General features: G+C 40.5%; 1 protein-coding gene and 1 long non-coding RNA gene across 10 annotated transcripts in view; one reads left to right on the forward strand and one right to left on the reverse strand.

Moving 5' to 3' along the window:
* Positions 1 to 27,807, forward strand: part of CREB5 (cAMP responsive element binding protein 5) — a 409,001-nt gene that overhangs the window by 203,005 nt on the left and 178,189 nt on the right. The window lies entirely within an intron of this gene.
* LOC309631552 overlaps positions 23,641 to 27,807 on the reverse strand; it is a 34,909-nt gene continuing 30,742 nt past the window's right edge. Inside the window, exons 2-3 of the long non-coding RNA XR_014246351.1 lie at positions 25,744 to 25,851; positions 23,641 to 24,039 (exon numbers count right to left, since the gene is read on the reverse strand). This is a non-coding gene — a long non-coding RNA (uncharacterized lncRNA). The remainder of the gene's footprint in view (positions 24,040 to 25,743; positions 25,852 to 27,807) is intronic.

The raw sequence follows: 27,807 nt of genomic DNA on the forward strand, positions 1-27,807 counted from the left end.
ACCCCTTTGGCAACCACAAGTTTGTTCTCTATGTCTATGAGTCTGTTTCTGTTTCGTAGATAAGTTCATTTGTGAGGCCATGGCTTTTAAAAATCGTATATCGTCTATCACTAAGGTCTCTTTCAGCTAAGACATTTATGATTTTCATTTAGGATAAAAAATATATAAGTCCCCATCAGGATATTTAGGATCCAGTGACCATGAAGAGCTAAGCGTTATTTCTAAGAGTGTGTTATTTCATTTATTCATCCATCAGTTCAGTAGTTCATTTATATTTTTATTCTTTAAGCAAAGGTTTATGCTATCTAAGTCGCTATAAAGTCTAAAGCTTGAGAGTGGGCATTGTGGGCAGTGACCTTTAGGGGATCTCCTGGGGGTGCCATTCTTGAAGCCTCAGCCTGAAGTTCAGAGAGTTGAGGAAAGGATGCTGGAATTCTTGGAAGTCTTTATTGGCATCATCCATAAGAATGATTCCATGTACTTGAGAACTGTATTTGGAATTCTACCCATGGGAAGCCTCCACAGGGGAGTCAGTGTAGGGGATGCTTGACAATATCCCTGAGAGGGAAAAGCAATTCAGAAGACCATCTGAAGAACTCTCGTTAATTGTTTACATGACGAAGTTAATCTCAAATTGTAGAGGAAAAACACAGTAAACGATCCTACTTCGAAACTCCTTGTCCAGCTGTCCCTCAGTTCTCTGTGCAGAGAACTCTCATGCATACAACTAATGAGTGAGTACAGGTTAGAAGTGCAAAATCTAGTTTTATCACAGTCCCAGGTTCCAAATAGCAAATGTGGACTCTGCTTTCTCATTAGTGCTCCTGAAATTCCTCTCTGGGTACGTGTATTCAGAGTGGCTCAGGTCGAGGGGGTGAGTAGAAGGAAGAAAGCAGAAAACACAATTCCAAAATCCGCCATGGGAATCACGCTGGCTTGTGACAGAAGGAGCACAAAAATAAAGTCGACAGTTCTCACCTCTGAAACTAGGAGCAAATGGGGGCTTCCCTGCATCACAGTTTCACTCAGTACTTAGTCACAGAAGGTGCTCTGCTCCCCTGGCACTTAATTTAATAATGGGAGCAGTTCCTGGCAGGAGATGTTATGAAACAACCTTAAGCATAAGAGGGGGAAAAAAGAGCAGTGCTTCATTTCACAAATTCGGAGCCTTTCTTGGAGGCCGTGAAGTTCTCAGTTCAAGTTAATTATTGCCAACAAATATTTATTTATTCACTTGATGAATATTTATTGAGTGGCTCTTTTGAGCAGCATGCGGTGTAGGTGTCACCCTGACACAGAGATGACAAGAGGCAGTCCCTTATAAGCAAAAGGCAGAGACAGTTTGCACAACTCATTATGAAACTAGGCAAACTTTGATAGCTCTGCGTGAAGGGGGTCCAAATGAAAGTTTTATGAGGACATGGTAGGAAGAAATTAGTTCTAGGTGGAGATTGAGAGGTAGCCTAGTAAAGGAGATGGCATTGAAACTGTACTTGGAAAACTGGGTAGAACTCCACTGGGAGAAGCCAGCAGGCATTCAGGATGGAGTATCCACAGTGAACCAGGAAAGGGCGTGGGGAACAGCGGTCCCCACTTGGCATCCATGTCTTCCTAAAGACATTAGAGCTTGGAGTCCATGTGTATGCCGCTGGGTGAGAGCATGATGCTGTAGGAAAAGGAGGAGATATTTTTTTATGTTTCCTTCATTTGTATCAACTGCACTCCTACCGATCTTGTCAGAAATCACATGTCATCTCAAACTCTGAAAAAATTCATTTCATTCTGTTTTTTACCCTGCATCAACACATCTGCTTCTCTGTCAGATGCAACTCTGATTTCAGGACTGGTGAAAGGACTCTAGGCTCCCCTGAGTAGCCACCCACAGTTAGCGGTTGTCCCACTTTTCAGGGCTCCAGGCGGCCTGTGGCTTTGCCCAGGTAATCCTGCAGGACCGGTAGGACTCTCGGATTCTAGATCTATACACAGATAACAGCCACACGCAGCTGGGCCAGGCCTCCCATCCCAGTGAGCACAATCTCCGTGAGCCTCCCCTGAGACGTGGAGACTCACCAGGCCTTGGGTAAACACCCCCCCTTGCTAGACACTAACTTCAACCATTCGATTCCTGCCTAACAAGCTACTAATGGGGTTAGGCTAGGGATCATAATGTAAATCACTTTCTTTCTCAGTTTGAGGAGAAAGGGTAAATTCCTTACAATAGGAAGGCAGGTATAATTCAGACATTACAACTTTCTCTTCAGCACAGCAGCAGTTATTCTCTAGATGCACAGAGCATTTTATGATTTATAAGGAACTTTCACAGACTTAATCTAATTTGATTCGTGTTACAGGTTTGTCATTATTCCCACTTGCTATATAAAGAAATCGAGAGGCTCATTCATTAAGATAATAAAAATAATGGCTCTCATCAGGCACATTGCCAAGTCTTGTCCTAAGTACTTTACATTTAACTCATGGAAGCCCCTAAATTGTCCTGCAAGGTAGATGGTTTTTGTCCTCATTTTGCTGCCAAAGGAAACAGGCACAGAGGGGTTATATAACTTGCTCGAAGGACCACAGCTAGTAAGTGGGAGAGGTGGGATTTGATCTCAGCCAGCATGGCTCCAAGGTTGCACTAGGTGGCCCATAGCCTGGTTCTGGAAGAGAATGGTTATCCAAATCTACACTCATCTAGCCCAGAGGATTCCTGGATATCCCAGGGAATGCTCCCCAACGGCAAATGTTTCTGCTGGACAAACGCCTTCTCTCTCTTTGGCCTACTCTAACTCGGGTAGATTTTGAGAGAGCTATTAAGGAGAAAATTGTTTGGTGCCTGCTTATTTTTCCCTGTCATTGGACATTGAGATAGACACCATCCTTTTCAGTAAGGAAACCACACATCTAAACCTGTCCCTGTTTCTCCAGGATGACAATGTAGAAAACCTTGGGAACGAGAAGGTGTTTCCATGTTTTGTGGGGAACAGAGGCTCATAGGGAAATAGCACTGGACACAGCACTAGAAAACCTGGATTGTGGTCATGGGCTAAAGGTGTGACCTTGGGCTAGTGGTTGTACCTCTCTGAGCCTCAGCTGTATCAAACAGTGACTCTTTCTGCCTGTCTCATGTTAAAAAAAGAAGATTACAAGAATTACTGTGAAACTGTAGCATACCAAACAAATGTAGTGTGTTACTATTGTCCTTTACAGTTTCTAGCCAGTAGTTTTCTCCTCAAAGCATATCCTTGTACTTCAATGCAAGACTTTGTAAAAAATGAGATTTGAAAACGGTTTGTAAGCTTCTGCATAATTTAGGCATTATTATAATAAAATGGACTTGATTTAGTGAAGATTTTCAAAACAATAACTTTTAAGATGGTACAGTAATTCATCCGGTATGATTTGAACCAGGGATATATTTAATCTATATAGGTAAGAGAAACAACTTTTGCAATCTTCTCATAGACTCTTCTAGAAAATTCGGAATAAGTCAAACTTTTAAGATTTGAAAAGATTTGCTTTTGAGGAAATTAAATCTTGACAAATGGAAACAATATCGTGAGGTAGTGAAGAGTGTGCGGGCTTCAGAGAAAAGCAGAACTTATCTATAATCAGAAGAGTTGGGCTTGAGTGCTGGTTCCACCACTTACTGTCCTGAGACCTTAGGCAGATTATTGAGTTGCTCTTGGCCTCATTTCCTCACCTGAAAAATGGGTACATAATTATAATTAACTATATAGATGTTTATGAGGATTAAATGAAATAATGCAAGTGAGCATTTAGCATAGTAAATGCTCAAAAATTGTTAGCTTTTTCTGAAAAAAATTGCATATTATAGAATTCCCTTCTTTAAGCCTGAATACACCATATTTTCTTTATCCATTTATCTGTCGATGGACATTTAGGTTGTTTCCACATCATGGCTATTGCTAACAATGCTGCAGTGAACATGGGAGTGCTAAAATCTCTTTGAGATTTTGATTTCCATTCTTTTGAGTAAATACTCAGCAGTGGGATTACTGGATCATATGGTAGTTCTTTTTTTTTTTGAACTTCTGTACTGTTTTCTTTTTAACATCTTTATTGGAGTATAATTACTTTACAATGATGTGTTAGTTTCTGCTTTATAACAAAGTGAATCAGCTATACTTATGCATAATCCCCATATCTCCTCCCTCTTGCATCTCCCTCCCATCCTCCCTATCCCACCCCTCTAGGAGGTCACAAAGCACCGAGCTCATCTCCCTGTGCTATGCGGCTGCTTCCCACTAGCTATCTATTTTACATTTGGTAGTGTATATATGTCCATGCCATTCTCTCACTTTGTCCCAGCTTACCCTTCCCTCTCCCCGTGTCCCCAAGTCCATTCTCTACGTCGACGTCTTTATTCCTGTCCTGCCCCTAGGTTCTTCAGAACCAATTCCTTTTTTTTAGATTCCATATATATGTGTTAGCATACGATATTTGTTTTTCTCTTTCTGACTTACTTCACTCTGTATAACAGACTCTAGGTCCATCCACCTCACTACAAATAACTCAATTTCATTTCTTTTTATGCCTGAGTAATATTCCATTGTATATATGTGCCACATCTTCTTTATCCATTCATCTGTCAATGGACATTTAGGTTGCGTCCATGTCCTGGCTATTGTAAATAGAGCTGCAAGGAACATTGTGGTACATGACTCTTTTTGAATTATGGTTTTCTCAGGGTATGTGCCCAGTAGTGGGATTGCTGGGTCGTATGGTAGTTCCGTTTTTACTTTTTTAAGGAACCTCCATACTGTTCTCCATAGTGGCTGTATCAATTTACATTCCCACCAACAGTGCAAGAGGGTTCCCTTTTCTCCACACCCTCTCCAGCATTTATTGTTTATAGATTTTTTAATGATGGCCATTCTGACTGGTGTGAGGTGATACCTCATTGTAGTTTTGATTTGCATTTCTCTAATGATTAGTGATGTTGAGCATCCTTTCATGTGTTTGTTGGCAATCTGTATATCTTCTTTGGAGAAATGTCTATTTAGGTCTTCTGCCCACTTTTGGATTGGGTTGTTTGTTTTTTTGATATTGAGCTGCATGAGCTGCTTGTAAATTTTGAAGATTAATCCTTTGTCAGTTGCTTTGTTTGCAAATATTTTCTCCCATTTTGAGGGCTGTCTTTTCATCTTGTTTATGGTTTCCTTTGCTGTGCAAAAGCTTTTAAGTTTCATTAGGTCCCATTGGTTTATTTTTGTTTTTAATTCCATTTCTCTAGGAGGTGGGTCCAAAAGGATCTTGCTGTGATTTATGTCATAGAGTGTTCTGCCTATGTTTTCCTCTAAGAGTTTTATAGTGTCTGGCCTTACAGTTAGGTCTTTAATCCATTTTGAGTCTATTTTTGTGTATGGTGTTAGGGAGTGTTCAAATTTCATTCTTTTACATGTAGCTGTCCAGTTTTCCCAGCACCACTTATTGAAGAGGCTGTCTTTTCTCCATTGTATATATTCTTGCCTCCTTTATCAAAAATAAGGTGACCATATGTGTGTGGGTTTATCTCTGGGCTTTCTATCCTGTTCCATTGACCTATATTTCTGTTTTTGGGCCAGTACCATACTGTCTTGATTACTGTAGCTTTGTAGTATAGTCTGAAGTCCGGGAGCCTGATTCCTCCAGCTCCATTTTTCTTTCTCAGGATTGCTTTGGCTATTTGGGGTCTTTTGTGTTCCCATACAAATTGTGAATTTTTTTGTTCTAGTTCTGTGAAAAATGCTGTTGGTAGTTTGATAGGGATTGCATTGAACCTGTAGATTGCTTTGGGTAGTAGAGTCATTTTCACAATGTTGATTCTTCCAATCCAAGAACATGTTATATCTCTCCATCTGTTTGTATCATCTTTAATTTCTTTCATCAGTGTCTTAGAGTTTTCTGCATACAGGTCTTTTGTCTCCTTAGGTAGGTTTATTCCTAGGTATTTTATTTATTAACTTTTTGTTACAGTGGTAAATGGGACTGTTTCCTTAATTTCTCTTACAGATTTTTCATCATTAGTGTATAGGAATGCAAGAGATTTCTGTGCATTAATTTTGTATCCTGCTACTTTACCAATTCATTGATTAGCTCTAGTAGGTTTCTGGTAGCATCTTTAGGATTCTCTATGAATAGTATCATGTCATCTGCAAACAGTGACAGCTTTACTTCTTCTTTTCCGATTTGGATTCCTTTTATTTCTTTTTCTTCTCTGATTGCTGTGGCTAAAACTTCCAAAACTATGTTGAGTAATAGTGGTGAGAGTCGACAACCTTGTCTTGTTCCTGATCTTAGAGGAAATGGTTTCAGTTTTTCACCACTGAGAATGATGTTGGCTGTGGGTTTGTCATATATGGCCTTTATTATGTTGAGGTAAGTGGAACTTCTGTACTGTTTTCTATCAAGCTGCACCATTCTATATTCTCACCAACAATGTGCAGAGTTTCCAACTTTTCCACAGCCCTGCCAGCACTTGTCTTTGGTTTTTTTGATAATAGCTGCCATGACAGGTGTGAGGTGTTAATCTCATTGTGGTTCTGATTCGCATTTCCCTGATGATTAGTGACATTGAGCATTTTTTCACATACATGTTGGCCAAGAAATTATTATGTTAAGTGAAATGAGCCAGTCACAGAAAGACAAATACAGCATGATTCTGTTTATATGAGGTATCAAAGATAGTTGAATTCATAGAATCAGAGAGTGGAATGGTGGTTGCCAGGGGCTCAGAGAAAGGGGAAGTAGGGAGTTCCTAATCAACCAGCATAAAGTGTCAGTCAAGCAAGATGAGTAAGCTCTAGAGATCTGCTGTACAACATTGTACTAATAGTCAACAACAATGTATAATAAAGTGTAATAATAATAATATGTAATAATGTGTAATAAAATGTAATAATATACTTAAAAATTTGTTAAGAGGTTATATCTTATGTTAAGTGTTCTTACAACAATAAAGTAAAATTTTTTTAATTTTAAAGTAAAAATGGCCCTGAAAATTGAGAAGGTCTGACCCTGGTTCTAAATATAGGAAAAAATATGAATATGGCTATGCAGATCATCCTCACAGAACTGGTCAGTTCTTAAGATTGATATGATATAAGCCTAGTAATACATTTTTGAATTAGATATAGTATTGGCTAGTGACCTTTTGATAATGCTTAAATAAGAGATTCATCAATAAGGAATAATTGGAAAGGAGGAAGAAAAGGTATTAACATGGTAAATTATTTTGCACAGATCTATTAATAACAGGACCCTGGTGCCTTACTAGGTAAGCACCCAAACAGTCTTCTGACATCATTTCTAGAATAGGATGGTCTCACTAAACCCCAGATTTGGGTCTCCAGGAAGCTTCCATCTTAAATTAAATCCTACTCAATAGTAAATAGATTTTGATTTAATATCCTTGAACTGATGAGTTTGCTTAGATTACTGTATGATTTAAACAATAAATAAAAGTTGTCTCCATCAAACATATAGTTGGAACCGAATCAGTGAAAGACAAAATTAATAGATCAGTGGAGCAGTCAATGCCAAGTCTCTGATTTATTCTCTGTTATTCAGGTAGCAGAAATAGAAGGAACCTACTCTTTGGAAATGCCAAAAATCACTGTTCCTGAACCCTTTATGCTAATATTGTTGAGGTCTTTGTTTTGGAGCCATCTGATGAGAAAAGCTACCTTATAGGGAATTCCTTTAATTTCTTCAGTAACTAAATCCACTTGGAAGAGGTGGTTCCATTTATACCAAGTGTCTTAGTGAACAGTGCTACTAAAGAATTCTACTATTAAAGGGAATATTCTAGAGCCTACTCTTCCTATGAAATCACACCCACCAAGGTCATGTCTTGGTATCACCAGATCTTCACACAGGCCTGGTACCTAATAAAGATCATTATTGTCTCCAGAAGGAATCTTCTTTAAGTGATGAAGGTGTTCATAGGGTAACAGTTTCTAACTACAATTTATATTTGGCCTTATGGAGATACTAGGAACCATATATCCAGGAAATACCTATACCATTCACTTTTCCATACCTGGCCCCAGGCTCCCCCTTATTGTCACCCAGAGCCATCATGGTGAAGAGGAAAGAAGCCACAGATTAACCTACATTTAATAATATGCTTAGGGGCTTCCCTGATGGCGCAGTGGTTGAGAATCTGCCTGCCAATGCAGGGGACACGGGTTCGAGCCCTGGTCTGGGAAGATCCCACATGCCGCGGAGCAACTAGGCCCGTGAGCCTCAACTACTGAGCCTGCACGTCTGGAGCCTGTGCTCCGCAACAAGAGAGGCCGCGACAGTGAGAGGCCCGCGCACCGCGATGAAGAGTGGCCCCCGCTCGCCGCAACTAGAGAAAGCCCTCGCACAGAAACGAAGACCCAACACAGCCATAAATAAATAAATACAAAAAAATAATATGCTTATCCAGCCAGCCACTTTAGAGTCACGAAGACCCAACACAGCCATAAATAAATAAATAAATAAATAAATAAACAAATAAAATAATATGCTTATCCAGCCAGCCACTTTAGAATCAAGAGATGTCTGTAAAGATTGCTGTGTCCTCTGCTATAGAAATGCCATTAACCAAAGAGATAATCAAATGAAAAAGAATTAAATGAAAATCTATGATCCACCTACTATTGAAGATGAAGGAATGCTTGCTGGCATTAACATTTTACAAAACCAGTGAGGAGTCCCTGAATTAATTTCACCTAAATCTAGTCCCAAATTTGGAATTGAAGTCTAATCGAAAAAGTTATATTAAATCTCTATTTCCAAAAGAATTTCAGAATGGTGTGGACATTTCCACATGCCTAATATGGCAACATCTCCTGAGGGCCCTCAGAACTGAGTGGCCTTGGAATTGTGTAGTGAGACTAGGGCAGCCCCTAGAGATGTCCAGACTAGGATTAGTCAGAAAGTCCAATCTAGTCTTGGCTGGCCCTGGAGATTCAGAGGGGTCACAGGGAATCCTGCGTCTCTGGTAGAATAATGTTTGCCTTGTCAGGCAGTGTGTAAAAAACTATTGGCACGCAGGGTTACTGAAAAATGCCGAGAGCCAGAAAGTTTGGGTTATGATAGTTATGAACAAAGGAAAGTATTTACAATATCCCCTTGCCCCAAAATAGATTTTAAACACTATACAAGCACAATGGAATGTGTCCATTCATTTCTAAATGGGTCGTCTCCTACCCCCATGTTTAGGTCATAGCTATTTCTAGGCTTTCATGTGACAAGACCTTCACAGACCAAATTCAGTAGTGTCACTTCTGAACCAAGTGGCTGCATGCGCTGTGGTTTTCCCTTGTTTATTTTGTCTTGTTTTATTTTACACAGCTTGTATCACTAGCCTCCCAATCAAGGTCAGTAGATTGAATTCAACCCCATTCGTTTAAAAGAGCGATAAATTCATGCCAGCACCATGATCTCACCCCCCTGAGTAGCAGAATGTGGCCGTGCTGTGCTGTGAAGTCAGCCTTCCAGACGCAAGTGTTCAGTGTGACCCTGAAACCACACCTGAAAGACAGGATGGTGTCGTCATACCAGCACGTGTTCTGACTTCAGCCTCATTTATGAAGGGCAACATGTATCCGGAGGTGAAAGAAAAACCTGAAATGGTTGATGTATTGTTATAATTGAGGAAGCGCCTGTAATCTAAATAAACGATATCAATGGAGAAGACTCATCCAAATACCAGCATGGAATTTCCTAATACTTGCTGCCAATTTGCTATCGAGGAGATGGTTAGGAAGTCTCAGGTGGGTGCTAACTGCACAAGGGCCAAAAAGGATCTCATTACCAGGGTGGAGGTCAGTGATGAACACTGTGATATGAAGTCACGTTCCTTGCAGTGCAGCTCTTTGCAGTGTGCGAGGCTGGAGATCTGTGTGCAGGCAATGTCGAATGTTTCCTGTGGGTGGAACTCAGGTGAGGAGAGTGGCAAGTTTCTCTTGTCGCCAGATGAATTCTTATACACATACACACATTCATTCTCTCTCTCTCTCTCTCTCTCACACACACACACACATGCACACAACACCCTTCCTCCCTCCGATCATATATCCTCTTAAAGATCTTCATTACATCAGCCATGCAGGAAGGGAAAGAAAACCCTTACCAACTTGTAGTCATCACACTTTCCCCTAAGGCAGCTATTACAAGACTATGAAGATGTACTCTAGCAATGAAGGGGCACCCAAAGAGGAGGGAGACTGCACCATCCTATAACAGCTGGGGCTGAAGAGAGCAGAATTACAGCTGGCATTTCTTAAACTTGTATTATGTATACTGAGTGTTTTATATACATTTTCTTAGTTAATCTTCACATCAACGTCTTGAGGTAGGGACTGTACTTATTTCCATTTTATAGATGAAGAAATTGAGGCTCAGAGATGTTAAATGACTTATTTATGGTCACACAAATCCACTCTAAACCACTGTACAATGCAAGCCAAAATACTCCCATCTGCTTCTTTATATGAGAATGTATAGAATGACAACTTGTTGTTCTGCACCAAATACAGTCTCTACTTACATATGTATGAATATGGATGGCTAATAATATGTTTGGGGCTGAGTGTGTCCAAGATTTCATAGATGGACACTTGCACACTCTTATACTGGTAACATTTCGTCCTGTTAACAGATGTTTTGACCTTGTGGTAGCCTCTGGTCATATTCTAATATTTTTAGCCAAAGTTAAAATAAAAGAATCTTTCTGTTTCAAAATAGCCTTGCAGATCAAGCTCTGTACAATCCGAAATGCCACTTCTCTGTTTGGCGAGGGTTAAATGGTTGTCTCAGGCCAGTGTTTAGTTCACATTCTATAAATGGCTCTTACTCCTTGATCTGACTCACTGTATGTATTACAGCAAAGTCACTTACAGATCAATTTATTTTTAGAATCTTAAAGAAACAGATTCAACAGGGAGTGTTTGTCAGACCACAGGCTGATGTGAGGGAAAACATACCTTGGTGAGGAACTTTCTGTTTGATTCCTCTGCCCACAACTCTCTGTTAGTGATAGGCCTTTGCATGTTGTGTTAAATGTTTTGAATTATTTAAATAGCAGAGTGGCAGAATTTTATGCCAACATCTTACATAATAGAGGAGTTTTTGTGGTGTGCAAGTGGGAGAGCCTTTTGCATTTTAAGTAAAATAATGTCAGGAAATAACCTACACAATTAATCTTCATAAAGAAGAGAAAGATTATATACCCGTCTCCTACCTTGCAACTTTGTAATGGAAATTTTCTTTAAGATCAGAACCCAGGAATATGATAAGAACAGTGATGATAATGATAATGGTGATGATGATGGTGACGATGATGAGAGTGGTGATGGTGATGATGATGGTGACGGTGATGACGATGATAACCACCACCACCATTAGGAGAGATTCTGTATCCGTCCGTTAAATAAATATGGCATGCTGCCCTCTACAGGTGTTCAATCTAAACCGGATAGTATCAAATTCATACAAATAGATGAAGCATTCTCAAACACACAGACCAATGTATAAATGCAAATTGAATATTGAAGCCAGTTAAATAAGTAAAACCTTTATACTCTACAGGTCTCATTTGTGTGAATTCGGAAACCAAAGAAGGAGCAAGCATTTAGTAACATTTATTTTAAATTTCTCATCTGAATTTTTGAGTATGTATATTTGAGGCCAATGTCAGAAGCTGGGAAGACCAACTGGGAGTTTGTGGACTTGTTTTCTGTTGACACTAGAAAAAGCTAATTGTTCTTTGGTTTGCCTGAGGCCTGTTGTTTATGGATAACAGGTGTTTAATGAACAATTAATAAATAACAACGGGTCTGGAAATCTCGAATTTGTTAGCTTTTCAAAAAGGTTGGATTTTATATCACATTCAACCAACATTTTTAGAAACTAAACTAACAGGCTTTGAAAAAAAAAGAGGGTCCACCTGGCTCCTTCTTTACCCTTCTACTTCTGCCTTACCCCAGTCAATCATTGTTATTTTAGTATCTGGGTTGAACATTTTTCTCAATTTACTCTGTGCTCTTCCTTGCTGGGGATATGAACCAACAGAGGAAACACTGCTGGGGAAAGAGTCTTTAGAATTGATTTCTTGTACCCGCCTTCTACCCTTGAGTTTAGTTTACGTTAGTTCAGCTTGATCACTGAACTGTTCCTAATGTTATTCCTTCACTCTAAAAGGAAGGGCTGGTCAGTGGGGCTGAGAACCCACTAGTCCTAACTTGCTGGGATTTTGCCATATGGGCCAATAAGAGCATAAAGCAGTAGTGATGAGCACCAGCTTTAGAGAAATCCTGGGCTTGTGTCCAGCTCCCTCCACTTACCTGCTGGGTGACAGTGGGCAAGTTATAGAATGCCTCTGAGCCTCAGTTTCCCATCAGCAAAATGAGTACAATAGTATCTACCTCATAGGAGTTTTGGGAGGATTTTAAAATACACTACAAGAGGGCTTCCCTGGTGGCGCAGTGGTTGAGAATCTGTCTGACAATGCAGGGGACACGGGTTTGAGCCCTGATCTGGGAAGATCCCACATGCTGCGGAGCAACTAGGCCCGTGAGCCACAACTACTGAGCCTGCGCGTCTGGAGCCTGTGCTCCGCAACAGGAGAGGCCGCGATAGTGAGAGGCCCATGCACCGCGATGAAGAGTGGCCCCCGCTTGCCACAACTAGAGAAAGCCCTCGCACAGAAACGAAGACCCAACACAGCCATAAATAAATAAATAAGTGAAATTCTAAAAAAAAAAAAAAAAAAAATACACTACAAGATAAAGCATTTTATAAGTACCATCTTGTTTCATTCCCATGACTACCTTGTAAGGAAGAGACTACTGTCTCCCCAACTTGCAGAATGAAGAAATGAAGCTTAAGGAGGTTAAGCAAATGAATCCAAGTTACAGGGCTGGTAGGTGTGGAGCTGGATTCAAGCCCAGGCTGAGGCCATGCTTTTGACCTCTGTGTCATTCTGTCTGATATCTGTATCCATTTTCCCCACACATGTTACTAGGATGCTAAAAAGAATGTTTCACTTCACTCTTGAAGTCCTCCCTCTCCCCCATCATTCCGATTTCTTGCCAGACTCTGGTTCCTCCAACTGCAAGAGGTACAGATGACAAGAGAGTCAGGCTCTGCCACCTACACTCTCGGTGCTTGGTAGACATGGAAGAAGCTACCAAAAAAATTGACTCTACCCTGTGGCTCTCAGAGTTGACTTATATAGTCAAAAAGAAGGGGATCCTTGTTAGTGGCTAATGTTAAAATCCCAAAGCACAGTCAGCCAAAACCTCATCCAGATGCAAGTGTGTGGTCACTGGTCATGCATTTCTGTTTGCTGAATTCCATACAGCCAAGGCAACTGCCTTGCCTCGCTGAAGATCCACAGGGGAAAAAAGTTATGTGTGCTAGTATGAAAAAACATGCAAGCAGAGTTCTCCCTTGTCATCAGGAATGTTTGATACAGCCATGTTTATTCCGTGGCCTCCATCCATGGTAAATGTGCCATCATTTCTCATGTGGGGAAAACTGACCCAGAGCTTCCTTATTGGCTGCTCATTTTGTTAAAATGACATAACATCGTAGAGGATAATCTATTGCAATCAAAACAATTTTGTGGAATTATAAAAGTATATGCATTTTAGTGAAATAACTACTGCTAGAATCTTTTTGGCTACTGTCAGACTGAAAACGTGTATAAGTTGTCCTTAAGTACCACATGCTCCTTTTCTGCACCTAATTTCTTACATCCTCTGGGGAAAGTTTACGATAGTGATATTCTAACAGATCATTGTCTTTCCTCATTAGGTACACTCGTTTTATTAGTTCATTCTTTGCGGGTACATTTTTGTATATCTAAAATATGTATTAGCCATTTTATGATAGTACAGATTCATTATTTTCTGTATATTCTTATCATAGATTGCTAGAATAAGTGACCTTTGCTCTGTATGAAGAATGACTCTCAGTTCTACCTTTAAATATCACTTTTTGTCAAAGACTCCACTGGCTTTACCATATCTGAATTGGATGATTTTTAATATAAAGTACTTGGAATTGTTGTGGAAGAATTCAAATCGAAAATTAAAATTTCCTGGTGATCTTTTTGATACAAGCACTAGCTAATATTCGTTGACTGCTTACTATACCCCAGGCTTTGTTCCAAGCTTTATCTGTATCAACCCCTCAATTCTCATAACCATCCTACAAGGTGCCCATTTTACAAACAGGAAAATCGAGGCGTGAGAGGTTAAGTAACCTGACCTTGGTGACACAGCTACTAAGTGCTGTTTCTGGGACTCAAACCCAAAGGGGTTGGGCCCAGCATCTGCTTTCTTAACCCCTCCCCTTGAGTGCAACTTCCACCTCCGGGTGATAGTATCCATTTTATTGCTTTTAAAGGACATTTACATACTCTTTTAAATGAATACAAATAGATTGTTATCTTTAGCCATAGAGAGAAGGAAGAGCCTATTTAAGAAGGGATCTAACCAATAAGCCATAATTTATTTTTTCTCATGCTCTATGGAAAGGCCTGGTGAAGGAGGCCTATTATGTCTTACTCCCCCTGGTGTTCACAAAGGGTGCCTATGGGGCCCTTAATCAGATGTAGGGAAAGGAGCCCTGGGAAGGCTTCATTTCCTTTCTGTTCCTGAGCTTGAGAAACAAAAAGCAGCTAGAATGTGATACAAGAGTTCCTTTTCTCATCTGTTTTTCCTCTCAAGGCTTGCAATAAGTTCAGCATCCCACTGCAACCCTTGACGGCCAAAGTTATTAAAATTTCTAATTTCCTAAAATTTCTCGTGTCCTCCACCCCCATCCGTTCTGCCACGCCCCTGGCCTTCCGCCAGGGCGGCTGGTTCTCCCTAATTAGCATGGTGGTTCTGATAATCTTCCCCTGTCTTCAGCCCTGGCTGCTGGGCATTTTTCCCCCCAAATCTCCATCACAGTTTTCCTTGTTATTGTTTGCTTGGAGTTTCTGATAGCCAGTATTCCATGGAGAAAAATGTAAGATCACCTTGAATTTTCAAGTCAACTTGAGCTTCAATTGTTTGTGTTAGATAAAACGGCACTGGGACCCTTAATTTAAAGAGTGGCTCAGCCCTGGCTACCTGTGGCTCTCACTTAGGGAGTGTTAAAAAATACCAGAGTTTGGGCTCCACCCCCAGAAAGTTTGAATCATTTCTTCTGGGGTGGAGCCCAGGCATCAGCCTTTTTATTCTTTTTTTTTTTTTTAATATGAGGTCATGGTTGAGAAACACTGGACTAAATTAATCTTTTGGCTTAAGTTTGAATACCAAGACTCTGAAAGGCCTCGGCTCAGAAATATATTAAATTCATTTAAATGGACAGTTGTAGTTCCTGTCTGTTTTAACCTGTTTGTTAAAATGTGAAAAGGGATTTTTGCTATACAGCATGGTCATCCCCAAATTAAAGGGAAAGGTTGAAGTTCGTGGCACTTTTGAAGTGGCCGCCCCACCCCCCAGCCCCCAGGCATCTCTGGCCACATCCTTTGCAAGAGGCCAAAGTGTTCTGTAGCTGAGATGTTTCAGCTTATCTTCAGCCCTGAGGCAAATCAGGACAATCACCAGAAATCATTTTCACATCAGTGCCTGGTGCATACTGGGTGCTCAAGAAATCAAAATTTGTATGTGGCTTAGTACAAAATGCAGGGGCTACTGTTACTGTGTGATTTTGGAGATGAGTCTGGTTCCTCATCTGTACAATAGATTTAATAGTGCTTGCCTTACAGGATTGTTTACAAATTGAATTTTGTAATTTATGCAAAAGCTCCTGATCTACCTGCTACCACGCAGCAGTCACTCCTCCCCAAAGATCTGGAAACTCTTCCCAGTTCAGAGGAGGGAATTTCTCTCATACTAACTGTCATTACTATGATATTGGCTGACATCCTCAATTTTATCTTTCAAGGAGGTCAACGAGTCCTGTCATATCTCCCATCTGTAAGACCCTAAAGACAGACAGCGACCAGGGGCTTTTGTGGTTTGTGCTCACAGCACATACAATAAGACCACATAGGTTTCCTGGACTTCCCTCTGTTGATTTACTGAAACCTGTTACTGCCAGGGCTGCCACAGCATCCCCCCCACGCCTGCCTATTGTCCATGTCCTGTCTGGTCACCTCCCCTGGTTCTGAGTCCTTCCAGCAGGCTTACCATCTGTCAATCTACTTTGCCCTCAAATCCTTCTTGAAGAGGTTTCAGCACCCAAGGGAAGTCAACGGGCTCCCCCAGAACCCAGGGGACTTGGCCAGGAAATCTGCATTTCAAGGGGTGAGAGAAGAAGGAGATGACTAGAGAAAACCAGCAACTTCTATGTGAGCATCCAGAGGGGGCAGAACTGGAGAGAGAACAGTGTGAACTCAGAGAATGTCACGTCCTGTAGGAGGACGGACGTGGTGGTCAAGGAATAGACTTATGAAGTCAAACAGTAGCCCCTGAGACATTAGAGAGGCTCTGCTGCCTGTTAGTGCTTTTTGTGTAATATTTCTCTGACTTTTCTAGGAAAATCCTTCTTAGGCATGTCCTCTGCTGTGTTCATTCACTCAGCAAACCGTGATGAAGTGCCTAGCATTGGCTAAGCAGAAAGGACAGCCCTGACTCAGGGAGTACAGTCTGGTGTGTGCGTGGTGGGGGAGGATATGAAACAGGCATTGAACACTGATAGATTTAACTAGGTTAAGAACAGTCAAATTAAAAACAAACAAAAAATATAAGCCAAACTTCCAATGCCTTTCCTCCCTCATGTTCCCTTTTTCCCACTTAACTAGTGGATAGTGGTTAAGAGCCCAGACTTCTAAGTGAGGTTATCTGTTTAAATGGTGGATTCAGCGCTACCTGTGTGATTTCGGGCTAAATGATACCTCACTTTATGTCTCTGAAAACTGACATCATAAAAATGCTTACAGATTGTTACGGAGATTAAATGAGATAATACACGCAAAATCCTTAGAAAAGTGTTAAGCACGTAGTAATCACTCAACAAAGGTGAGGTTATTAGTATTAATCCACCGGACTATGTTAAGACAGAGAGTCTGAGGAGGGACACACAGAGGCAGGCCCTGTAGGGAAATCCAAATGACTAATTTATTGTCCCATTCTCCTTTCACCCTTCCCTCAGAGAGTTGTTCTGGAATCACGCACCCGGTGTACAGGCCAGCCAAACTGTTCGGCTGCTGCTGGTTCCTGAGCTCTTCTTTCTGGCCTCAGTTGACAGAGCTGAGAGGCTCTGGGCAGCCAACAAACAACTCTGTATTTGCAGTCGAGCAGGCAGCTGGCAAGTGGGGAGTTTCTTTGCTCCAAAAGATAAGCAGGACAGTCAGGGGCTGAATGATCTATGCTGCTTTCAGGAAACTCATTGACCTTCCAGAGTTAGTCAGGACCCTTGACACATAGGGCTACAGCATTCTCCTCCTGAGGTAGCCTTTACTTCTTAGGAGTCTCAAGTCTTCCCAAAGCTCTGACCCTCCCTGATTCAGATATTCTGAACAGCTGTCTCAGCTTTGTCTAAGGGATGAGATCTAATAAATTTCAAAAATTAATCTTTGTTTATCAGAGACGTCATTTACATATAAAGGCTCTTTGCCAAGTGGAGTTTCCACCATCAGAGAAGCATTGATACTGATTACGTTTCTATAAACATCGAACTTTTGACCAATGATGGACCCAGGAGCATAGATTTGGGAGGATGGACTTCTACATCGCATTCAGAAATCATGGACTTCCAAGGTTGACGGGATCCTCAGAGGTCTCCCCGTCCAAGCTGTCCATCCGATGGATAACTTCCAAACAGCCCCAAGAGGTGGCTGCCCAGCTTCTGCCCAAACCATTCTGTGCTGCCCTGTGCTCACTAGCGCCTACAGCACCCTGCTCCTGTGATGCCTACTTGGACAGCTTAAAATTGTTAGAAAGTACCACTTCTATGGAGTCAATTATGTTTTTCTGGATTTCTACCCGTAAGACTTAGCCCTACTCATTTGACTTAACACTAAATCCATGTATCCCTTCTCCAAAATGTTGCTCACTTCTAATACCGGCTGATTAATTACCTATTCCTAATAGCAACTTGGGGAACAATTAGAGATCTACATTTCAGTATAGTCTGTTTGAAATTCTTATTCGCAAATCTGTGTTTTTTGGAAACCCAAGAATACTTGAAACCAAGCGCTGAAAAAACATGTGTTTTTCATTTTCACCTGACATATTGCATCTTAAGGCATCATTCTGGGTGTGCAGCAGCTGAAAAAGTTTGAAAAAATGTAACTGCTCAAAACTAGAGTGATACGGGGACACATGGTGAAGCAAAACGGTCAATGCATAAAGCAGTTTGGTGTATGGCTTGGGGGTTGGAATCATTCCGATTGCATAGATTACCATATAAGAGGACAACAGCATGGTTAAAAGTCTCAAAAGTTTCCAAATACATTTTTAACCATTTTTCACCCTGCTAGCTAAGAGAGTGACTTTTTGTACACAGAAGACATATGTCGATAGGTTCCTCCAGTATTAATTCAACATTTATTTATTAAGTACCTTCCTTGTATTCCAGGCAGAGAATCAACACGAGGAGGTATGCGTGACTATCTTTCCCACGTTACAGAAGAGAAAACTAGGTACAAACATTAGTAACTTACCCAAAGTTATGCAACTAGTAAGTGGTTGCACTGGGGTTAGAACTAGAGATCTGGCCGCAGAATGCATGGTCTCAACTGCCACCCAGCACCAACAGTGGGACACACAGACATGTGGAAACCTTTCAACCCTGCGCTGCTGAGTGTACCTTGAGCAGGACAGTTTGTCCTTTTTCACTGTGGGAAGGATTTCAGGATGCTGACCCCAAAGCATCATCGGCTTTAATCTGTCTCTAAGAATTCTTCACCCCAATTCCAGTGTGTGGGGTTTCCCCCCAAGTCATTCAAAGCAATTCTCTAACACCAGCTGGGTGTCCTACAATTCACCTCAATTCTGACACCATCTATCCAGGGGTAGCATCAGGTCGCACATGTTAATGGTTCAGTTCCACAAAACTGCCCTCCACCCCACTTCAGACACCTGTTGCCAGTCTAGGTTGTCACCTGTGCTTCTGACCAGGACCAGCTATAGATCAGAGATCTCCATGATCCCCTCCTTGGGTTCAGTTAATTAGCTGGAGCAGCTTACAGAACTCAGAGCAACATTTTACTTACTAGATTACTGGTTTATTATAAAAGGATATAACTCTGGAACAGCCAGATGGAAGAGACGCATAGGGCAAGGCATGTGGGAAGGGGCACGGAGCCTCCATGCTCTCTCCTGGTGCCAGTCTTTCCAAATCCCCAACCGAAGAGCTCTCTGAAACCTGTCCTTTTGGATTTTTCTGGAAGCTTCGTTACGTAGGCATGGTTGATTAAGTCATTGGCCGTTGGAGATTGATTCAACCTTCAGCTCCTCTCTCCTCTTGGAGGTCTGGGGGTGGGACCAAAAGTTCCAACCCTCTAATCACGTGGTTGGTTGTCCTGGCAACCATCCCTATCCCTAGGTGGGGGGGTGTCCAAAAGTCACACCATTAATTAACATAACAAAAGACACTTTAGGAAATCCCAAAGGTTTTAAAAGCTCTGTGCCAGAATCAGGGATGAAGATTAAATAAATAATTCTTTTGTAAGTCACAGTATCACAGCCTCCCAGTGGGGTACCCTAACCCGCACGTCTCCCTTTGGTGCCCTGACAGTCATTTTGGAGTTGCTTTCTGTGTGGTGTGTAGTAGAAAGAACCCTAAGACTGAACATTGGAATTCCTGAGTTAGAGTCCCAGCTCCATGAGATAAGAGCTGTGTGACCCTGGGCAAGGCACTTCATCCCTTGAGATTCAGTTTCTTCCTTTGTAAAAATACCCGTCTCCCAGGTTCGTGGTGAGGATTCTTTGCTTTCTAACAAATGTTGACCACCTCGGACGTGCCAAGCACTTGGTGAAGTTTTGGGTATGCACTGGGTGCTGCCTTTTTATAAAGCCTGCAGTCACGTGGGGAAGGTAGGCAAGAAGTAAGCAAACACATGGATAATTGCAAATGGAAATGAAGGTTCCGAAGGAAATGAAAGAGCTCAGCATTAAGAAATTGAGTGGGTGGGAGCACCTGCTTAGGTAAGGCGGCCAGGGGTGGTCTCCCTGGGAAAATGTGTCCAAAAGATGAGGAGATACCTGCCAAGTGAAGAGCAGGGAGAATTTCAGGCCTAGGAATGGCATCTTTACAGGCTCCGAGCTGGGAAATATGATTAAAGAACATTTATCATATATGTGTATGAGGGCCCTTTGTAAACCAAAATAGGGTAAACCCATGTAAAAAACTTCAACTGCAAACAAAAAAATAGCATGGGCCACGTGCAAAATCCACCTCAGACCATGTTCTTCCCATAAGAGTCAAGACTAACATTCTAACCCAGGGAAGTGTGTTCCATTTCCACAAGATAACAGCCTTTATCCCTCACACCAACATTTTAGGTGCGTGGACTGAACAAACACAAGTAGTAATGTTTTCCTTGATTTCCATCATCTACCAAGGAGCAGAACTTCCTCCCTCTCTCACTTTTCCATTTCCTCTACCTCCTGTCCTTGCAGATTGGGCAACAATTTCTAAAAATTTCCTGCAGTTGACTGATGACAGGACATGGGTGTCTGGAGTCTGAACTGCCTGACTAGAGCTAGGACAAGATGTTGAAAAAGAAGCAAGGAGGGTCCCTGTCTGATTCTCTGCTGATGCCTGGATTTGGGGGTGACTGTCAGTAGGGCTGAGCTCCTACTTTTCTCTTCAAATGTTTTGGTGTTTAAATGTTTTGTTCACCATCCTTAAATATGTCTATAGTATGTAAGGAACACTGGTAATGCTAAGGCAGGAAGGACTTATTGTAAGGGGATCCCTGGAGAGCGTAGAATGCTGCCGCTTACTTCTATTTAGTGTTCCTTACACAGAAGATGTAACTGAAGTATCAGCAACAGTGTCACCAAGAGAAGATTTTTCAGCCCACCGTCTTGAAGGTTAGCCAGCCACTGACTCTAGTCATCCTCTATGACATCACCCATTGTCCCTTTCCTCACAGCATTTATCATTCTCTGAAATATCATACATTTATTTTTTTGTTTATTATCCACCTCCCCCACTACAACGTTAGCACCCTAAGTTCGAGGCACTCACCATCCTGTTCACCCTGTGTACCCAGTTTCTTAAATAGTGTCTATAGTTTAATGGTTACTCAGTGGCTGAATGATGAATGTACCCATAGATCAAGCTATAGTAATGACAGTGATCTTCCATAGCTCTCATCAAGTTCTAGACACTCCTCCTAGTGCTTTAAACATCTAATTCACTTAATCCTTTGGATAAACACATGAGGTAGGCATTAGTATTGTTCCTATTTGTAGATGAGTAAACTAAGGCACAGAGAAATGGAGTATTTTGCCCAAGCTCACACAATACGTGCCAGAACTAGGATTCAGACTCAGACTGTCTGGCTCTAGAATCTACACTTTCATCCACTACACTGATATTCCGTAGAACGTGTTGTTGTTCCAAAAGAAATATCCATGATACCAAAACAAAACAAACAAAACGCTTTAACCACAAAATTATTTTCCTCAAATGAGACACTTAATCAGTTTAACTAAAGGAAGATTCAAGTGTGTTTGTGTGTTTGTGTGTGTGTGTAAAGAAAAGAGAGGTAGAAAATTTGGTACTGTGAATGTTCTTTTAGCCTGAACTCTTGGATTATCAGGAATTACTTTTGCTTCTGCCTACATCTCACACCTAGAAAAATACTTTTGAGAACACCTGAAGAGAAAGTAAAGAAAGTGTCCCTTCTATAACAATTACCATTTCTACCCTGTGCAGGGTGCTCACACAGTAGTCAGGCCAGGCTGAGGATGGTGAGTCAGGAGCCTTCCCTATAATCCTTTTGATTTGCTGGCCACTTGGTGTATGGATCTAACAGCAATGGCGGCGATGGTGGGGACTCAGGGTAGAGGGGGTCGGGAAGGAGGATTATGAATGTACGGGCATCATAAGCTTGTCCAAAGAAATAAATACAGAGGCAGTGGCACTGCATCTCTCTTTGAGTCTCCTTGGTCTTGCATCTTCAAATCTAAAAGATAATAATCTAGCCTGTCTCCAGTTATTGGACAGCACAAATTCCATGCTACCTATAAAATGAGACCAAATCTCTAAATCACTGTTATCTGAAGCCAGGAGTCTGGCTTTTAAACAAAAGAGTGAAAAGAAAATCGATGAGTCTGAAACCTTAGCCTGTCTTCTTGGCTATCTGATCAGTTAAGATTCCCAGAATAAAATGTAAAATGAAGGTAATTGATAACAATTTTGAGCCTCATCTTTTTCTCAAAGGTTGGCAGTGTTTTGTAAGTGTGATCTTGGTTTTTCCCATTATAGCCTTATAAAATGGTGTACAAATTTCCACATGAGTTTCATTTGAACTTTAATCTATGCATCCAGCCTGTCTCTGAACAGCCACTGGAATCTTTTGGCTCTGAAGGAGTTTGTTTTTAAAAAAACTATTTTCACCCAAAGCTTTAATCATGCCATTTCCCTTTCAGACCAGTTGAACAAATAAATGCATACTCATGAATTAAAACTGGTATTTTATAATAGGACGGGCAAAAAAAATCCAAATCTCCTCTTTATATGCTTCACTCTCTCCTTAAGGGAAAATATTTAATATTCTACATCATTTTGATGATTATAATTTTAAAATTATTATGAGCTATTCATCACAGAACTTTTTCATTGTACCATTCACTGCTTAAAAAATGTAGATGGCCTGATGTCTAAGGACCTTGCAAGCCCTCCTGTGTGTATCTTACCTTATTTCCTCAGTTGTCAGACCGGTTCTCCTCAGTGACTCATGCATAGAGCTTCAATATGTAGTTCTTGTCTCTTTTTTTCTATAAACCAAAATCCTACTACCTATCCTTCAAGTTCTGCCTTCTTCCCTGACTTTCTAGCTCTGGTCCACCTTACTTTCTGAACTCTTAGAGGAATTTAATCTGTATCTCTAGTATCCTCCTTTAATTTTATATTTTCATCTTAAAAAATGTTTTCTACTATTACAATTGCCTTTTCAAGGAGATATAAGCAGCTTAAGGGTAGAGCACTATATCAGTTAGGAACGCATTTACCTGCAAGTAAGAAAAAAAAATGCAAAAAGACGCTTATTGTTCTCATGGAACAGGAAACACTTAACCCCCAAATAGCCAAAGCGATCTTGAGAAAAAAGAACAAAGCTGGAAGTATCATGCTCCCTGATTTCTGACTATACTACAAAGCTACAGTAATCAACACAGCATGATACTGGCACAAAAACAGACACATAGTTCAACGGAACAGAATAGAAAGCCCAGAAATAAACCCAGGCCCCAAGATCAATTAATCTATGACAAAGGAGGCAAGAAAGTACAAGGAGAAAAGACAGTCACTTTAATAAGTGGTGCTGGGGAAACTGGACAGCTACATGTAAAAGAATGAAATTAGAACATTCTCTCATACCATATACAAAAATAAACTCAACATGGATTAAAGACCTAAATGTAGACCAAAACCCATAAAACTCCTAGAAGAAAACATAGGCAGACACTCTTTATTATTTATTTATTTATTTTTAGCTGCGTTAGGTCTTCATTGCTGCGTGTGGGCTTTCTCTAGTTGCGGTGAGCGGGGGCTACTCTTCATTGCGGTGCGTGAGCTTCATATTGCAGTGGCTTCTCTTGTTGCAGAGCACAGGCTCTAGGGGCGCAGGCTTCAGTAGTTGTGGCACACGGGCTTAGTAGTTGTGGCACACGGTCTGTAGAGTACAGGCTCAGTAGTTGTGGCGCGTGGGCTTAGTTGCTCCAAGGCATGTAGGATCTTCCTGGATCAGGGATTGAACCCATGTCCCCTGCACTGGCAGGTGGATTCTTAACCACTGTGCCACCAGGGAAGTCCTAGGCAGAACACTCTTTGTCATAAATCATAGCGATATTTTTTGGGATCTGTCTTCTAAGGTAAAGGAAATAAGAGCAAAAATAAACAAATTGGACTTAATTAAACTTAAAAGCTTTTGCATAGCAAAGGAAACCATTGACAAAACAAAAAGACAACCTACTGAATGGAAGAAAATATTTACAAATGATATGACAGATAAGGGGTTAATATCCAAAATATACAAACAGGTCATACAGCTCAATATCAAAAAAACAACTCAATTAAAAATGGGCAGAAGACCTGAATAGACATTTCTCCAAAGAAGATATACAGACGGCCAACAGGCACATGAAAAGATGCTCAACATCGCTAATCATCAGAGAAATGCCACGCAAAACCACAATGAGATATTACCTCACACCTGTCAGCATGGCTATCATTGAAAAGTCTGCAAATAACAAACGTTGGCAAGGACATGGAGAAAAGGGAACCCTGCACACTGTTGGTAGGGATGTAAATTGTTGTGGCCAGTATGGAAAACAGTATGGAGACTTCCCAAAAAACTAAAAACAGAACTACCATATGATCCAGTAATTCTACTCTTGGGTATATATCCAATGAAAACAAAAACACTAATTCAAAAACGTACATGCACCCCGATGTTCATAGCAGCATTAATTACAATGGCTGAAATATGGGAGCAACCTAAGTGTCCATCAACAGGTGAATGGACAGAGAAGATGTGGTATATATATATATACAGTTGAATACTACTCAGCCATAAAAAGAATGAAATTCTGTAACAACATGGATGGACCTAGAGAATATTATGCGTAGTGTAATAAGTCAGACAAAGAAAGGCAAACAGTGTATGTTATTATTTATATGTAGAACTAAAAAATAAAACAAATGAATATGACAAAACAGAAACAGACTCACAGATATAGAGAACAAATTAATGGTTACCGGTGGTGAGAGGGAAGGGGGAGGGGCAAAATAGGGGTAGTGGATTAAGAGGCACAAACTACTATGTATAAAATAAATAAGCTATAAGGATATATTGCACAGCATGGGGAATATAGCCAATATTTTATAATAATTTTAAATGGAGTATAATCTATTAAAATATTGAATCACTGTGTTGTATACCTGAAACTAATAAAATATTTAAATCAGCTATACTTCAATTAAAACTTTTTAAAATTAAATAACAACAAAAAAGAAACACCTAATGTACTTAAATCAGTAGACCAATCTTGACAGATCTTTCAGTCTTTTTTATCACCATGAAAGGGTTATTAGAATGTTTGACTCAGCTGACAAGCTGCCGATGCAAGAGATATTAGCCGTTTTAAAACCAGAAACTCCCCAATTTAGTCGACAGTATTCTAACTTTATACTTCTTCTGTGCTCTATCTATTTGTCCCCTCTCCTAGACTGTAAACTCCATGATGACTGGTATTATGCCTGCCTGTTATATCCCTAATTATTTGTGGAATGAATAAATCACCATAGTCACCCAAAACTCTTCTACCTAACCTACAACTTGGTAGTTTGTGTTCTATATATTATTTAGTGACTCTGAAAGTCTCTGTGGTCTATGTATAATTATTTTGGTTTAGGGTTGCTAATTTTTGGACCAACCTATTTCAGTTTTCTGCTTTACAGTGTCTCTGTTGATTCTTTTATTCACTCATTCATATTGTTTTCTGGGTCCAGTCACATTTCAGAAAGGCACGTGCAGTTAACATGGTGCATCCCAAACTCTTGGCAGCCCACCTGAAAATTCTCAGTTGCTCCCAAGTCATGCCATTGTTGCATGTAGCTCAGATCTGTGCGCCAAGATTGCTGAAGAGATGAACAAAAGCATGTCCAGCCACCAGTCAACTGAGCATGCCAAAGGAATCAAATAAAATCAACAAATAGTTATTGAGCAACAAAAACATAGGATTGCAGACTTGGATGAAACCTGAGAGATCATCTGTTCCAATTTCCTCCTTTCTAAAAAAAAGTTTAATGTGCTGGTTTTTTCTTTTCATATTTTAATCTTCTTTTTTAAATAAGCAAATAAATGCACACAATACCCCTCATTTAATAGAAGAGGAAAATGAAGCGCAAGATCACACAGATAGTGAGTGGCCAGAAGCCGTATTTGTGCTTCTGGTTTATGCCCTATACTCCTTAGAGGGACCATGTCTGGGGTTCTCTGCTGGGGAGATGAAGGACACAGAGGAGTAATAGTAACAGCCTTCATCTGTGGAATGTGTTTAGAGCTTTTGCACATGTGATCATCACATTTGAAAGGACTGGCAAGGATTATTAATACCACATTACTGATGAATTTATCATCTTCTTCCTCCTCTGGATTTGCTCTTCCTTCTGCATTTCCTGACTCAGCGAGGGCCACACCATACACCTGGTCACCTTCTTTCTGTGTAGCTTTTCAGGTATAATAAAATAATTTGTTTATATATAATGATTTGTTTTAAGCCTCCTCTCCTAGACTATAAACTCCATGATAACAGGTATCATGCCTGCCTGTTAAATCGCCAATTATTTGTGGAATGAATAAATCACCGTAGTCATCTAAAACTCTCCTACATAACCTACAACCTGGTAGTTTTTGTTCTATGTAGTATTTACTGATTTTGAAAGTCTCACGTTTGTTCTTTTGTCTTCATTGCTACCATAACTGCCTTAGTTCCGCCCCTCATCATCCCTTCTCTAGTCTCCTAAGTGGTCTCTCTTATCCAGCCTCCACACTCTTCAGCTGGAGTTACTTTTCTCAAACACAAACTTGATCACATGATGCTTCTGAGCTTAGAAAATCTACAGCTTCAGTGGGGCCCTATAATTTTCATTCATTCATTCATTCATTCACTCACCCCAGAAACGGTTTTTGAGAGGCTATCATTTGGTAGGCACTGTATGAGAGGCTTCCTATGTAGAGTTTAATATAATAGTTTGCTCTCAAGGAGCTTGTAGACTGATGATAAACAAGTATAAAATAGTTAAATATCTAATTACCATTTGTGATGACACTCAGTACAAAGGAAACAACTAGGGTGGTAAAAAGGAGACTAATGGAAGAGGGCGAAGGACAAGGGAGAGAAAGATTTAGATGGGTTATGTAGGAAACGCTTATCTGAAAAGTGACGTCTCAGATGAGACCCCAAGGATCAGAAAGAGCTGTCCACGTGAAGATGCAGAGGGAAAAGGATTTTCACAGAAGGAACAAGGGATGAAGGCCCTTTGGTGGGGAAGAAGTTGCATTCTTCAGTCTGTGAATTGAGGATGTTGCTGAATCCTTCTAGTTCTACAAGTCAATTAAGAACTTATGTTTAAATGTAAAGTATTTGGTGATTTACAATTTTTAATTTTATTTTTTACTGTGTCACTGTGTTTTTCCAAAAACACTTGGTAAATAGTTTGACCAAGGAAGATTAGTAGATCCTAGGTCTGGAAATTAAGAATTCAGATAGCTCAGTGCTTCAGACTGCATGGTCTTATCAATTTATAGCTTGACACATCTTCTTTGGAAAATTAGTATGCGTCTTTTGGAATCTTTGTTATTATGGTCATTAGCCACAGGACTTCCTTCCCTTGGTATAAACATTGACTTAAGATATTTAATCAATGGTTTTTGCTATATTTTTCCAATGTTTATCAAATTTCTGGGCTTGTGTGTGCTGGTGCAAGGGTTCTTGTGAGGTATATCAGCAAAGATACAGACTAAACACGTATAATATGTAATAATCCCTATAGTGTTGGTCAAGAAAATCTTGGCCCAGTCTTCATTCAACTTACTATCTTAAAGAGATCAGACATATATGTATCATATAC

Source organism: Balaenoptera borealis (assembly GCF_965194805.1).
Source record: "Balaenoptera borealis genome assembly, chromosome: 7".
Lineage (NCBI taxonomy): Eukaryota > Metazoa > Chordata > Mammalia > Artiodactyla > Balaenopteridae > Balaenoptera > Balaenoptera borealis.